This window comes from Arachis ipaensis, chromosome B3 (genome assembly GCF_059453495.1).
Source record: "Arachis ipaensis isolate K30076 ecotype BB chromosome B3, ASM5945349v1, whole genome shotgun sequence".
In the NCBI taxonomy this organism is placed as follows: Eukaryota; Viridiplantae; Streptophyta; class Magnoliopsida; order Fabales; family Fabaceae; genus Arachis; species Arachis ipaensis.
In genome coordinates this window covers 84,041,566-84,058,199 of record NC_142438.1, presented here as the reverse complement: position 1 = coordinate 84,058,199, position 16,634 = coordinate 84,041,566, and the positions used below count along the sequence as shown (strand labels likewise).

At 38.2% G+C, this 16,634-nt stretch overlaps 1 non-coding gene across 1 annotated transcript; it reads right to left on the bottom strand.

The window, feature by feature from the left end:
- Window positions 1–973: 973 nt before the first annotated feature.
- On the bottom strand, window positions 974–1,077 carry LOC148571381 (small nucleolar RNA R71). Its single transcript, XR_015880249.1, has one exon. It is a non-coding gene; the product is annotated as a small nucleolar RNA R71 (small nucleolar RNA).
- Window positions 1,078–16,634: the final 15,557 nt, after the last annotated feature.

Here is a 16,634-nt window from a genome sequence, read left to right as displayed (position 1 = left end):
ATTCGACCTCACTCTATTGTGAGTTTTTACTTGACGATAAATTCGGTACACTTGCCGAAGGGAGATTTATTGTGAGACAAGTTTTCTGTGCATCAAGTTTATGGCGCCGTTGCCGGGGATTGATTGTGCATCAACAATGATTAGATTGGAAGATCACTAGATTGAGCATTTTTATTTTGTAAATTTCATTTTCTGTTTGAGTGATTTACTTTTTGTTTTAGTTAAACTTCTTCCCTTCTCCATCTTCTCTTTTGTTCTTCTTTGTTATTTTTAATTCTGTTTGCTAACCCACTAACTGTTTGATATATTGCATCACCCACAACTAACAGTAATTCTGACACAAATACTTTCTGCACCTATCTTTTCTTGCTTGCACTTGATGGTTGTATGACAAGGAGAAGAAGCAGGGCTTCAACTTCCTTCGATTCTGAACCTGAGAGGACCTTCCTTAGATTAAGGAGGGAGGCAAGAGGAAAGAAAATGGTTGGTACTGAGGAAGAAGAAGAATTATTTGAAACAAACATGGAAGACAACATGGAAAACCATCATGGAGAAGAAGATCACAACCATGGGGGAGGAGGTAGAGCAAATCATGCTGGGGAGGATAGAAGAGTTTTGGGCTCTTACATCAATCCAAACCCAGGCAATTGTGGAAGTAGCATCCAAAAGCCAACAATCCATACCAACAACTTCGAACTTAAACCAGCTCATCACCCTTGTTCAGAACAACTGTTCGTTTGGAGGAAGTGTTCAAGAAGACCCCAATTAACATTTAACCACCCTCCTGGGAATATGTGACACAGTGAAGTCTAATGGTGTTCATCCTGACGCCTATAGACTGCTCTTATTTCCATTCTCACTCAGGGACAAGGCAGCCAAATGGCTGGAATCTTTCCCAAGGGAAAGCTTGACAACTTGGGAAGACGTGGTGAACAAATTCTTAGCAAGATTTTACCCTCCTCAACGAATCAATAGGCTGAGAGCTGAGGTCCAAACTTTCAGGCAACAAGATGGTGAGACTCTATATGAAGCATGGGAGAGGTTCAAGGACTTAACAAGGAGGTGTCCACCTGACATGTTCAACGAATTGGTGCAGCTGCACATTTTCTATGAAGGGCTCTCTTATGAGTCAAAGAAGGCCGTAGACCATTCATCTGGAGGATCTTTGAACAAGAAGAAGACCATTGAGGAAGCTATAGATGTTATTGAAATAGTAGCAGAGAACGACTACTTCTATGCTTCCGAAAGAGGGAACACAAGATGAGTAATGGAGCTAAACAATGTAGATGCTCTGTTGGCCCAAAACAAGCTCATTACCCAGTAGCTGGCTGACCTCACCAAGAAGATGGAGATGAACCAAGTAGCAGCAATCTCCACTTCATCAACAATACAAGAAAGAGTGAATGAAGAAGCAGAGGGGAGTCAGGAGCAAGCCAACTACATTGGGAGTTTCCCAAGGAAAAACTATGATCCATACTCCAAGACCTACAACCCTGGATGGAGAAACCACCCAAACTTTGGGTGGGGAGGTGAGCAAGATCAAAACCAAGACCAGAGACGTTACAACTCCAACAACAATACAGCTCACCAGCAATTCACACAGAGGACGTCTCAACACCCCCACAACAACACTTCTTCATATGCTTATCAAAACCAAAATAACACATCTGCTCCGAATCACCCATCAATTGATGACAAGCTCTCTAAGATTAAAGCCCTACTTGAAGGAATACGCCAAGAGATTCAAGAAAATAAGGTGTTCAAAGAGGAAGTGCGAGCCAATATTAAGAACCAGGGAGAGACCATTAGGAAGCTGGAATTCCAGGTGGGATATTTAGCTGAGAAGATTCCCAAACCCACCGATAGCTTCCCAAGTGACACGGAGAAAAACCCCAAGGGAGAAGCAAAGAAAGTAAGATGGGAAGATTGCAAAATGGTCACTACGAGTGATCAAGAGACTGAAGACAAGCAAGGCAAACTTTGCAAACAACCTGAAGACAACTCAACAAAGGAGGAGGATAGAAATCACCAAGGACCAGAAATTTTACAACAAGAGTTGTTGAAGCTCTATGCTCCCTTCCCTCAACAGATCAATGGTGCTGTGGGAAAGAGAATATACTCAAGGTTCCTAGACTTGTTTGCATCTCTGCATGTAAACATACCATTCATCAAGGCAATTCAACAAATGCCTGCATTTATCAAGTATATGAAGGAACTTTTTTCCAGGAAAAGCTAACTCAAAGGAGGCCAGACTATAGTGATGAACAAGGAATGTAGTGCCCTTATTCAACCTGAGCTGCCTACAAAAAGAAGAGACCCAGGGAGTTTTCACATCCCTTGTGCCATAGGCGAAACTATGTTCGATAGAGCACTATGTGATTTGGGGGCCAGCATCAACTTACTGCCTTTACCCCTGGTGAAGAGGCTGCAGATTAATGAAATAATGCCCACAGATGTAATCATCAGACTGGCTGACAAAACTCAAAAGCAAGCAATAGGAGTGGTGGAAAATGTGTTGCTAAAGGTTGGGAAATACTTTCTCCCAACAGACTTTGTCATTCTGGACATGGAAGAGAGTCACACTCACCCAATCATATTGGGAAGACCATTCCTAGCTACGGCCAGAGCACTTATCGATGTAGAGAAATGGGAGCTAATATTGAGAATCCATGATGAACGACTCAGCTTCAATGTCTTCAAACTCTCACAAGAAACAGATCAAGAGGACAAGGAACTAAGCACAAACGATAAAGAGACACTGAAGGAGGAGACAAGCACTGAAGCACAGCAAGTTCATTCTGAAACCCCCTCAATTGATAAACAAGGAAAACAGCAATTGCCACAGCTCAAGGAAAAGTTGGAGGAACCTAAACCTCTAGAGGCATGTGAAGACAACATCACAACTCCTTGGAAAAAAAAGGTCACCAAGGGGAAGGCAACCTCAAAAGAAACAAAGAAGAAGGTACCAAGGAAATGGAGGAACAAGAAGATCCCTACGGAAGACTTCTCTCTAGGGGATAGAGTTGTCTCAGCTTACTTCCCAGATATTCCCCCTAATCTCCCTACTGTACCATCTCAGTTACCTAAGGTCTTCACTATCAACAGAGTTCTTTCCTTGGAACATGTGGAGATCATTGATCCAACCAATGGATACAAGTCCACAGCAAGAGGGGAGGATTTTAAGCACTACCAACCACCCTAATGAAGGAAAAATTTCAAGCTAGTGACGCTAAAGAAGTACTTCATGGGAGGCAACCCATGTTTTATATGTTTTTAAATTAATGAATAAATCGATGTTTATGAATTTCAACCAAAACTTGACAAACACTTGGTGAAATCTTTATCATGCAGTCTATAGTGAAGAACAAGTTTGGTGTTCAAAGCAGAACTCTTGGAGCTTTGAACAAAACTTGTCATCACAATGCTTCAAACTAAGTTTGGTGTCACCCCATGGTGCCACCAAAATGCATGAGGATACACTAGTAGTTGGCTAAGTTGAAATTCATAAATATACAAACTCTCTTTCTTCCCTTGTATTCTAGCCGTAGAGTTTGAATTTTTTTTTATGATATTAATTTTCTTATTTTAAATCTTTATAGGAAAGGAAAAGAAGCATGAAAAGGGATTGATTGGACAATTAAATGGGGGAGATTTCGCCAATTAATGAAGAGCACTACACACATGTCCCAAGAGGGAACGCATGGGGAAACGCTGCCATGCAACATTGGAGAAAGAAGACCCTTGAAGATCGAACCAATCACTCTCATTAAGTGATGATCCTTGTCTTTCCTTCATACACAACCCCAACCGTCCATCAAGTAACAATCCTTGCAATCCACACCTTTCATCCACTCATGACCCCGTATATAAGTGAACCTTAGTGCATGATCATTCCTCACACTCAAATTCCCACTCTCCACACTTCATACTTTCGGCTTGCTCAAACCCCTTCATCACACTCTGTCCTAGCCAACCTATTCCTCATCTCTCCGTATCCTCCAACCTCCACTTCAAAACAGCAACTCAATTCATGGCATCATCAAGCTCAAAGAGGCAAAAGAGGAAGGAACCCATGGACAGTATTCCTTTCGATGAGAAAAAATTCAAAACTGCCTTTCATGAATGTGAATTCGAACAGATAAGGGTGAGAAAGATATTGCCAGAGTTAATCTTCCAAATCAATGCAGATGAGTCACCACAAATTCTGGAGAAAATCGAACAGAGGGGGTGGCAATTGCTCACAAGTCCAGAGGGGAAGATCAATGGAAACCTCATCAAAGAATTTTATGCGAATGTAGTAAGAGAAGATAAAACCAAGGCCCCAACCTTCAAAAGTTACGTAAGAGGAAAAGAGGTGGACTTCAGCCCAAATGCCATAACAAGAGTTCTTCACCTGAAATCACCTCGTTTTGATGAGGAAAGTTATCAAGCAAGGATAAGTAGAAGCCCTGATAATAATGAGCTCTCAGAGATAGTGGCAGACATCTGTGTTATAGCAGCTGACTGGGAGAGGTACACAGATGGGAGACCCAAGTTCATCAAGAGAGGAGACCTGAGCCCTGAAGCCAAGGGGTGGTTTGAACTTGTGAGGAGGTCCATTCTACCAGCTGCAAATAATTCAGAGGTAAACATCAATCGAGCTATTATGGTGCATTGCTTAATACAAGGTGGGGAAATCAACGTGAATGAGCTCATCGCCGAGGGGATTCAAGATTCGGCTGAGAAGGTTGATTCAGGTCCAAAAAGATTTTGTAGAATAAGAAGAGAGGAAGGTAAAAGATTTTGTAGAACAAGAAGAGAGGAAGGTAAAACAGCAAAAGGAGACACTCAAGAAGAAGATGGAAGATGGTGGTTTCTGGAAGAAGCTGCTTGGAAAAGGCAAAGGAAGTGGGAGCACAAGCACTCAAGAGAGACAATGAGGACAAGCAAGGAGGGGAGCATGGGCATCCACATGAATGAAAGGTGGTGGAGTTCCTTTTAGTCCATCATTTTCTATGCTTTAAATAAGGAAGATCTTGTATGAAATAGAACCTGCTTCCATGTTATGTTTAAACTTTTTAAATTCTGTCTTTTAAGTTTTCTTTCTGAATAGGTCCATGATTTCTGGTTTAAATGTCACTGCATCTTTCCCTTATTTACCTGTAAGCTTGTCCATTTTGAATTAAATGAAGAGAGAATGATTGTTTTTAAAAGACCAGAGTGGAGTTCATATTGTGGAAGTGCATTCATGAATCTTTGGGGTAGTCATAAGTTAGCTAAGTTGGTTCAACCACAAGGTTAGGAGGATAACTATCTATCCTGAATACTTAACTTTGGATATACCCATGAGACTGAGTATATGACAAGATCCTAATAAGAGAAAAGGGAAAGAATAATGGAAGTGAAAAACAAGAGAAAAAGAGTAAGCAATAAGGCTAGGCACCAATGGTTTGGACCTTGAGACAAGTGTCTGTGGTGCTCCTGTGTGAGGGATCTACTTGGATGAATAAGCTCTCAGGGGTGCTTTATCACTTGGCAACTTGGGTTAACTAACCCGGGATTATCAGCTGAAAATCCACTATCAAGAGTAACCCTCACTACAGAGCATTTAGTAACCCAAAGAGGTGCTGGACACCAAGGTCTCAAGAAAAGAAAATAAACAAACTATATGCCTGTGGTGTGTATGTATGGGGGAGAGACTTGAGGGAGTAAGTCCTTAGGGGTGTTTCAACACCTAGCACCTTGAACCAACTGGTTCGGGAGTGTTGGCTGAAAACTTATCTTAAAGAGTTGCCCCCTTACAGAGCACTTAGCCTAAATAACACAAATAACCCTTGAAATAACAATAAAAAGATCAATGAATAAAAGTCTCATGGGATATAAACAAAGTAAGTGTTTAGGGACATGATAAAGGTTTGAAAGCCAGTAATGGAATGAACCTAAGTTGCTATGCTTGAAACCACCATAAAATCAGTAACATGACTTTCACAAGAATGACTCATTCCTCTGGATATTCCATTCATCATTCTCTTGTTCCAGTACTTGCTTAGGGACAAGCAAGCTTTAAGTTTAGTGTTGTGATACCAGGGTATCTTGACCAGTTTCACGGACCTTTTCTTTACTATTTTTAGGTTAGTTTCATGCATTTCCTTAGGAAATAAGCTAGTTTTGGGTAGATATTCACTTACACCTTGACTCAAGCATACATTGTGCATTTTACATTATTTCATGAGGATTTTGCATAAGTTTAGTGACAAATTGTATGTTGCATTGCCCATGACTTGGACTAGAACTTTGATGCACTCTATTACTTGATTTCAGGACCAAAGGAAGCAAGGAAAGGGAGGAAACTTGCAAGGTTAATGAGAAAAGTGATTGCCAATGACACTCTCATAGCCATCATTGCCCACGTTAAGAGTCACGTTAACTAAGTTAACGTGAACTCTAACGTGGAAAAAGGGAAGTTCAGCCAGCGTTAGTGACACTTAACATTGTCACTAACGTTGGCAAACACTCATGAGTGGCCACGTTAGAGCCCACGTTAACCTAGTTAACGTGGCCTCTAACGTTAAAGGGGGAAGAGAAGCCAACGTTAGTGACATTCAACATTGTCACTAATGTTGGCCTAAGGATGCAACACACCACGTTAACTCCCACGTTAACTTGGTTAACGTGGGAGCTAACGCAAGAAGTGAGGGTTGTCGCCAACGTTAGTGACACTCAACATTGTCACTAACGTTGGAAGCAACCACACAACCCCCTAAGGAGCCACGTTAACTTCCACGTTAACTTAGTTAACGTGGAAGCTAACGATGAGGAATGAATGATGAGCCAACGTTAGTGACACTCAACATTATCACTAACGTTGGGATGGCTAAGAATGGCCACGTTAGAAGCCACGCTAACCTAGTTAACGTGGACTCTAACGTGAGATCTAGGGGCACATTGGAACGTTAGTGACAATGTTGAGTGTCACTAACGTTCTCGAAGGTTGGCAAGGCCACGTTAGAAGCCACGTTAACCTAGTTAACGTGGAGCTTTAACGTGAAGCAAAAAGGGGCACACTGGAACATTAGTGACAATGTTGATTGTCACTAACGTTCTCGAAGTTTGGCAAGGCCACGTTAGAAGCCACGTTAACATAGTTAACGTGGGCTCTAACGTGAGGCAAAGGGGTACATTGGAACCTTAGTGAAAATGTTAAGTGTCACTAACGTTGTCGAACTTATACTTTCACTAAATGTTAACACCCCTAACGCCCTGAGCTGAAGTCTCTGCCCACTTAGCACTTTCTCTCTGCAAGTAAAGCCAAGTCCAAATGAAGAAAAGAACTGCTTCAAACTCAAAATCCAAAGGCCCAAGACTTGAAGAGTAAACTTGAAGCTGAGAAGAGTAGTATATATAGGAGTAGCTTTGAATTGTAAAAGGAGTTCTGGAGGCTGGAAAAAGAGAACTACTCTCTGTATTTTACTTTCTCTACATTTTCTAGTTTTATGATGTATTCTCCATCTTTGTTTTCATTTTCTAGAGCTATGAACAACTAAACCCCTTTCATTGGGTTAGGGAGCTCTGTTGTAATTTGATGGATCAATACTAATTTTCATTATTCTTCTTCTATCTTTTATCTTGATTTTAATTGAAAGCTTTCGATCTTCATCCAATTGAGTAGTTATCTTGGAAGAGAAGCTATTCAAACTTGGATCTCTTTTGAACCTTGAAAGAGGAATGAAGAGATCAAGCTAGAAATGCTTTCTCATGCTCAACCAAATTGGGTTTGGATGGGTATGTGACTATAACCCTCTCAATTCTTGATTTGGGAAATGCATGTGGTATAATCAGTGACCATACTTCATCTCTTCTCATGAGAAATTGACCAAGGAATTGGCTATTGATCAAGATTTGAGAGATTGAATTGCAAGAAATTGTAATTCAATCACTTAAGATTGCCAAGGAGATCAATGAGTGCATTGATTGAGGAAGAGATGAAAATGAACTTGATCCGGAGAATTGCAACATCTCCTAAGCCCAATGAACTCCCCATCTCTGATCTTACCCATTCCCTTTAATTTCTGCCATTTACTTTTATGAGCAAATCCCCCATTCCCATTTACAATTCTGCAATTTACTTTCAGTCATTTGCTTCCAGTCCTTTAATTCTAGCATTTACTTTTCTGTTATTTACATTCCTGCCATTTTATTTTTTGCAACTCTCAACCCAAATTCTGGATTCGCTCAACTAGAACATTCTTCTAATTAAAGTTGCTTGATCAATCAATCCCTATGGGATTCGACCTCACTCTATTGTGAGTTTTTACTTGACGACAAATTCGGTACACTTGCCGAAGGGAGATTTGTTGTGAGACAAGTTTTCTGTGCATCACTTATGCAAAATCCTCATGAAATAATGTAAAATGCACAATGTATGCTTGAATCAAGGTGTAAGTGAATATCTACCCAAAACTAGCTTATTTCCTAAGGAAATGCATGAAACTAACCTAAAAACAGTAAAGAAAAGGTCAGTGAAACTGGCCAAGATGCCCTGGCATCAATGGATTTATAGATACCATCGTTCCCGACCTAAGGGAATGTCGGCTTCCGCACTTACCTTGGAGGCTCGCATATGGGCACAGATTATGTCCCACTACGTCTTTCCAAGCACTCATGAGTCCTCCTTCACTGCAGACATGGCCATTCTACTATGGTGCATCCTCACAGACCAGCCTCTAAACCTACCAAGATACATCCGGAATGCCATGGGACACGTACAAATTGCGGGCAACCTACCTTTTCCCGCGTTGGTCTCAGATCTTGTCGCAGCAGCCGGAGTCTCCTACAGAGCTGGGGACACCAAAGTCATGCTTCCACGGGATGATCAGTATATCCCTAACGGAAAATATCTCAGGCCACCAACAGCCACTACCAGCCAGTCCGTAGAACAAGCTGCAGATATTCCCCCTTCCACACCACAAGCACCTTCAACAAGTCAGCTGCTCCATCAAATACCGGAGAGGTTGGACCGGCAAGAACAAAAGGCGAAGCTACGAGAGCGCCGCAACCAGCGCCGATTCAAATACCTCAAGGAGCTACCCACAGGCAACCACATACCTGACAAGGACCCAGACACCCCGAACTCCACTTCATTTACCAGCATAGGGAGCCATGACGGTCCCGACTGTGGAGATACTGCTACCAGCCCCCCTTTGTTCCTGACAGATGGCACCGAGGACGGTGCAAAGCCTTAAGTGTAGGGAGGTCGGTCAGTGCCTGACTTCCGGAGGTAATTTCTCTTCCTTAACACCAATAAAATAGTTAGTTTTTCAATTTTTTTAGAATAGGATAGATTGCATAGTAATAGGTTAATTGCATACATGTTCTACTTGATTGAAAAGATAATAAATTCCTTTTAAGACCCTATTTTTGAAAAATTTCACTAATTTAAATCAAAACCTTTATGTTAAATTTGTTTGAAGTTGTAATTGGAACATGGTTTTTGAGCTAAAGAACACACAACCTGTGAGACTTTGAGCCTAAATACATGGTTACATTATTTAACCATAATTATTTTATTCTTGTGTGCTTATTTCTCTATGATTGTAATTTGAATTTTGTTTTATCCTATATGTCCAATGTTAATATGTTATATGCATGCATATGATTGAGGCCATTTTTTGTCTAGCTCACTTATCCCAAATAAGCCAACCCTTTAAGTTACCTTTGTTAGCCACTTTGGGCCGTTTTAACCCCACTTGTTCTACATTTTACCACATTACTAGCCTTAAGCAGCAAAATAATTAAATATCCCAATTGAATCTTTGGTTAGCTTAAGATAGAAATTGTGTGTTAATTGAGTATGGGAAGATTATGGGAAGAAAGGTTAATAAAGGAATGTGTCATGATAAGATAATGGGAATTTGGGTACCTGCTCATGTAAAACTATGAAAGAAAACTGAAAATCTATGTGCATTGATAAGCTATGTTTATTTTTATGTTAAAAAAAAAGAAAAAGAAAAAAAAATTTAGTAAATAAGGGGACAAAATTACCCCAATGATAAGTTAAAGTTCAACAATCAATGCACATGTGATAAAATTAAAATAAAGGTTGATACACGAGTGTGGAATGCGAAAATGAAATTCTGGGTAGCTAGGTATAAAATTTGAGGCTATCTAGAAAATACATATATGATTAGGTGAAAGCTTGGGTTAATTAAAGATTCAATTTATAAGCTCACTTAGCCATATATACCTTTACCCTTACCTTAGCCCCATTACAACCTTGAAAAGACCTCATGATGTTTGCATTGGTACATTAAATATTGTTGATTGGTTAGGTGAAGAACAAAAATTAGAAAGCATGATTAGAGAAGGATAGAGTGATTACCCTATATACTAGAGAGATTAGAGTGCACACACACCATCAGTGAGGGTTCAATACTTGATTCTATGTTCCCTGCTTTCACGAGCTGTCTCCTTACAAATTTACTTGCTTTTACTGTATGATTTGAACTAGTGGAATCTGCTCCATGTTTGGTCTTAGAGAACTTATTTATTTTTAATCAGATAGAAAAATCATATAGTTGCATTCGTGTATATAGGTTGCATTGCATTGCATGAGTCTTACATGCCCCTATTCATTCATATTTATCTCCTTCAACTAAGCATGAGGACATGCTAATGTTTAAGTGTGGGGAGATCGATAAACCATTATTTTATGATTTATATTGTGTTTAATTGAGTGGTTTTATCAAGTCTTTCACCCACTTATTCATATGATTTAAATGTATTCACAATTCCTTCCTAAAATTGTTCTATGATTAAAAACTTGCTTCCAAAAGATCTTTTAATTGAATATTTTTATTCTCCTTTATACCATTCGATGTCGTGATCTGTGTGTTAAGTGTTTCAGGCTTCATAGGGCAGGAATGGCTTAGAGAATGGAGAGGAAGCTTGCAAAGATGGAAGGAACACAAGAAATTGAGGAGATGACCAGTGAGAAGTGACGCGGGCGCATGGCTCACGCGACCGCACGAAATAGAGGAAATTGCAGTGATGCGCTCGCGTGCCTGACGCGAACGCGTGGATTGGAAACTACACGAGTGACGCGAATGCATGGACGACGCACACGTGTGGCACGGAAAACGCTGAGTGACACGAACGCATGGACGACTCGGTCGCGTGACGTGCGCGATCTGCAGAATTTACAGAAGTTGCTGGCGTGAATTTTGGGCTGCGTTCTAACACAGTTTTCGGCCCAGAAACGCAGATTGGAGCCAGGGGACATGCAGAGACAAAACAACTCTCATTCCAGATAATTTTAGTTTTTTAGTTGGGAGATCTAGAGGGAGAATTCCACCTTTTTCTCTAGGTTTTTCTTTATACTCATAATTTAGGATTTAAAGATTTTGGCTTTGGGGATTGAGAAGAGTCTACCTCCGGAACTGGTCATTCTAGTTTGCTTACCTACTTTTTACTTATTCTTTCATATCCTTAATTTGTCCAGAGTACAATTGGATTATTTTTAGAGTTATTTAATACAAAGACTATTTTTATTTATTTTTATTAATCTTTTTTATTAATGTTTATCATGTCTCTTTTTATTTCCCCTCTTTATTTTGTGAAGTCTACATTTATGATAATGGAGTAGTTCCTCAACTTGATTGGGAGTTGATTAAAAGGAGATCCTTGAGTTGGAATACTCAAGAGTTCAATTGTAATTGGTTCGTTGTTGGTTGGCTTGTTAGTCACTAACTCTAATCCTTCCCAAGGGAGAGGATTAGGACTTGTGAATAGAAGTTGACTTTTAACTTGACTTTTCGTCATTCGTTGAGGGTTAACTAAGTAGAAATAACTACTAATTATTAATTGATCTTGAGAAAATTCCAACACGGATAGAACTTCCGATTAAACTTCTCCCGGTCAAGATTTTTATTTAAATTACATAAATTCTCTGATTTAGTTTCCTATTTATCAAACTCAAAACCATTTTGGAAAACCTCTGATTAATAAAATAGCACATCTTTTCGCAACTCGTTGGGAGACGACTTGGGACTTATACTCCCAGTATTCTAATTCTAATTTTGTGACAACTCTTTTCTAAATTGACAAGGGGATTTTTGTTGGTTAAGAGCTGTACATGCAACGCCATTTTTCTTAATAATTCTTAATCTGCTAATTTTCACCACGTCACTCATCACGCATCCACACACATTCAGATTCATCGATATTAGGATTACTCTTAGTTTTTAGATCTGAATCTAGATTTGCATTACATTCATAGTTTATGCTTTTGCTTGGATTTTTTATGGTGAGAGTCATTACCTCCATTGAAGACATTACTTTAGTTTGCTTCCTTATTCCTCTACTTTTACTCATTGCTCATTGACTCTATTCAATTAAGTATGTTACATTTTGAATTTATCAATATATAGAGTTATTTTTATTTTTAATAAATTTTGATTCTCTATTTAATTTTAATTAATTATGTCTTCTTATATTTTTATGATTATTAATTTCATGTCAATGGAGTAGATCCTCTACTTGACATGGCGGTTGATTAAGAGGAGACACTTGAGTTGCAATGCTGAAGTGCCTAGTTAAATTGGACGTTGTTGGCTAATTCTATACCTGCTAACGCTGGACCTTCCTAAGGGAGAGGACTAGGATTTGTGGGTAAGAGTTAGTTCAATCACTATACGTTCCTTTATTTAGTAAGGGTTAACCAAGTGAGAACAACAACCTCTTTACACTACACTTGAGAAGATTCCAACAAGGATAAGACTTCCACTCAATTATTCACCCAGTCATGGCCTTTTATTTAGAATATCCATAATTATTCTTAGTTTATTGTTATTGCTTTAATTTACAATCACTTTTAATTACTAATAATCCAACTCAAACTTTCTGGAATTTTTTTGATCAATAAACTAGCACTCTTTCCTGCAACTCTTTGGGAGATGACCTGGGACTCACACTCCCAGTATATTTATTTCTAAAATTTGTGACAACCCTTTTTTAAATTGGTGAGACAGATCTTAGCTGGTTAAGAGCTATACGTGCAACGCTATTCTCTTATTTGGAATCTCTTAATTGGTTAACTTCTGCCACGCATCAGACGCGTACGCGTATATCACGCGTACGCATGCATGGCAAATCAGAGAGTCGACGTGTACGTGTCCTTGATGCTTACGCGTGGGTTGGCTTGCATGTTTCGCACAGTGTTCGCGCGACGCAGGCACAACACTCAGGAAAATGGCTTGGAGGTGAGATTTTTGCATCCACGCGTACGTGTGGGTGACGCGTGTGCGTGGATGGTTGAAAATGCTTGTCACGCGTACGCATGAGGCACGCGTACACGTGGGTTGGTGCTCTGTTTGTCAAAATATTTCTATGTTTTTACACCAAACCAAGCATTCCAAACCTCCAAACAGCTACCAAAACACCATAAGACCTTATTTAACATACTGAACTACCAAATAAGCTCAATAATAAACCCCATTTTTAGGTTTATCTTGTGTTAAATTTAGAGTATTTTATCAACCTTTTCTCACATTTATTCAATGAAATAGCATGGTTTTGTGATTCTTCCTTAATTTGTGCTTAAGTGTGTGATGAGCGAATAATTTATACCCTTTTTGGCATTGTTTTTATATACTTTTTAGTATGTTTTAATTAATTTTTATTATATTTTTGGGTTAACTACCAAAAATGTCTCCGAATTATTCAAACGCTGACAAAAATGCACCCGAATTTTACTATTGACAAAAATACTTTTAAATAATTTAAAAATGGAACAAAAATACCCAACAGTAAGTATGTATTTTCAAAAATTACCTTAGAGATTTAATTTTGATGCAATTTTTCGTAAAAATGATTAGAAAAATGAGATATTATTATTCTTAAAATTTGATAAGTTTTTGCTGACTATGTATTTTTTTGGTGATTTTCTAAAACTATTATTGATTGTTAATAAAAAAATTACAAAAAAATTATATACTTAACAAAAAATCACCGAATTTTAAGGATAATAATATCTCGTTTTTCTAATCATGCTTGATAAAAATCGCATCAAAATTCAATCTCTAATACATTTTTTGAGAAATACGTATTTAATGTTAGATAATCTTGCAAAAAAAAAACTAACATTAAATATGTATTTCTACAAAAATACATTAGAGATTGAATTTTGATGCGATTTTTTGCAAGAATGATTAAACAAATGAGATATTATTGTTCTTAAAATTTGGTGATTTTTTGTTAAGTATATATTTTTTTATAATTTTTTAAAAGTATTATTGGTTGTTAACAAAAAAATTATAAAAAAATATATACTTAACGAAAAATCACCAAATTTTAAGGATAATTATATCTCAATTTTAAAACCATGCTTGCAAAAAATTGCATCAAAATTCAATTTTAAGGCATTTTTTGAAAATATATATTTACTGTTGGATATTTTTGTTGTGTTTTTAAATTATTTGAAAGCATTTTTGTCGATAGTAAAATTTGGGTTCATTTTTGTCAGCGATTGAATAATTCGGGGAAGTTTTTGGTGGTTAACCCTATATTTTTATTAGTTTTTATGCAAAAATTACATTTCTGGACTTTACTATGAGTTTGTGTATTTTTCTATGATTTCAGATATTTTCTGGCTGAAATTGAGGGACCTGAGCAAAAATCTGATTCAGAGGCTGAAAAATGACTGCAGATGCTGTTGGATTCTGACCTTCCTGCACTCGAAGTGGATTTTCTGGAGCTACAGAAGCCCAATTGGCGCGTTCTCAATTGCCTTGGAAGGTAGACATCCTGGGCTTTCCAGCAATATATAATAGTTCATACTTTGCTAGAAATTTGATGGCCCAAACCGGCGTTCAAGGTTAGCCAAAAATTTCTGGCGTAAAACACCCAAACTGGCACCAAAGCTGGCGTTTAACTCCAGGAACAGCCTAAGCACGAAAAAGATTCAATGCTCAGCCCAAGCACACACCAAGTGGGCTCCGGAAGTGGATTTCTGCACCATCTGCACGTAGTTACTCATTTTCTGTAAACCTAAGTAACTAGTCTAGTATAAAAACTACCTTTAGAGATTCATTTTGTATCTCATGACATTTTTACACTTCGTATTGTATTTGTGATGGCTTGAGCCTCTAAACCCCATGGTTGGGGGTGAGGAGCTCTCCTGTGTTTCAATGAATTAATGCAATCACTACTATTTTCCATTCAATCACGCTTGATTCTATTCTAAGATACTCATTCGTACTTCAATCCGGAGAAGATGATGATCCGTGGCACTCATCATTATTCTCAAATCTATGAACGCATGCCAGACAACCATTTCGTTCTATTTGAGCTCAACGTAGTCATTGGGCGACAGCTTGAATGCGTATCTCTTTGGTTTCCGATCCATGGACCGAGTCCGGAGGTTAGAACCTTCGTGGTATAGGCTAGAACCAATTGGTAGCATTCTTGGGATCCGGAAAGTATAAACCTTGTTTGTCGTATTCCGGTAGGATCTGGAACGGGATGACTGTAAAGAACTTCAAACATGCGAATGTGGGGCCCAAGTGACAGTGTGCAAAAGGACAATGGTCCTATTCCGACGCTAGCGGGAACCGACAGATGATTAGCCGTGCGGTGACAACGCATATGGATTTGTTTTAATCTGAGAGGATCATATAGCCTGCCATGGAAAGAGCCGTGCGTGTTTGGAGAAGAAGACAGTAGGAAAGCAGAGATTCAGATGACAGAGCATCTCCGGAACCTCAACATGTTTCTCATCACTGAATTACAAGTACTGTTTATTTCATGCTATTTATTTTCATAAATATAACCACTATTATCATTAGTCTCCTGACTGAGATTTACAAAATAACCATAGCTTGCTTCAAGCCGATAATCTCTGTGGGATCGACCCTTACTCACGTAAGGTATTACTTGGATGACCCAGTGCACCTGCTGGTTATTTGTGCGGAGTTGTGAAAAGTGTAATCACAATTTTGTGCACCAAGTTTTTGGCACCGTTGCCAGGGATTGTTCGAGTTTGGACAACTGACGGTTTATTTTGTTGCTTAGATTAGGAAGAATTTATCTTTTTGGTTGGTTTAGAGTCATTAAATTTGAGTTTGCTATTTTCTTTTCAAAAATCTTTCAAAAATTTTTATTTTTTTGTATTAATCTGTGATTTGTCTTTGAGTCTTTTATTATTGTTCTTGTTAAAATTTTAGAATCCTTATTTTCTTTTTCTTAATTATTTTCGAAAATTTTTAAAACCAATAACCTTTTAATTTAGTCTTCTATTTGAGTTTAGTTTCATGTTTTAAGTTTGGTGTCAATTGCATGATTTTATTTTTCTTTCAATTTTTTGAATTATATGTTCTTAGTTCTTTCTTAATCTTCAAGTTGTTCATGTTTATTTTCCTTGTTTGATCTTTAATTTTTCTTGTTTTGTGTTCTTTCTTGTTTTTCTTGTGCATTTTCGAATTATTAGTGTCCAAAGTATAAAAATTTTTAAGTTTGGTGTCATTTTATTATTTTTATCTTCTTAAAAATTTCCAAAATTTGTTCTTGGTGTTCATCTTGATCTTCAAAGTGTTCTTGGTGTTCATCTTGACATTCAAAGTTTTCTTGTTTGCTTTCTTTGTGTTGATCTAAAAATTCTAAGT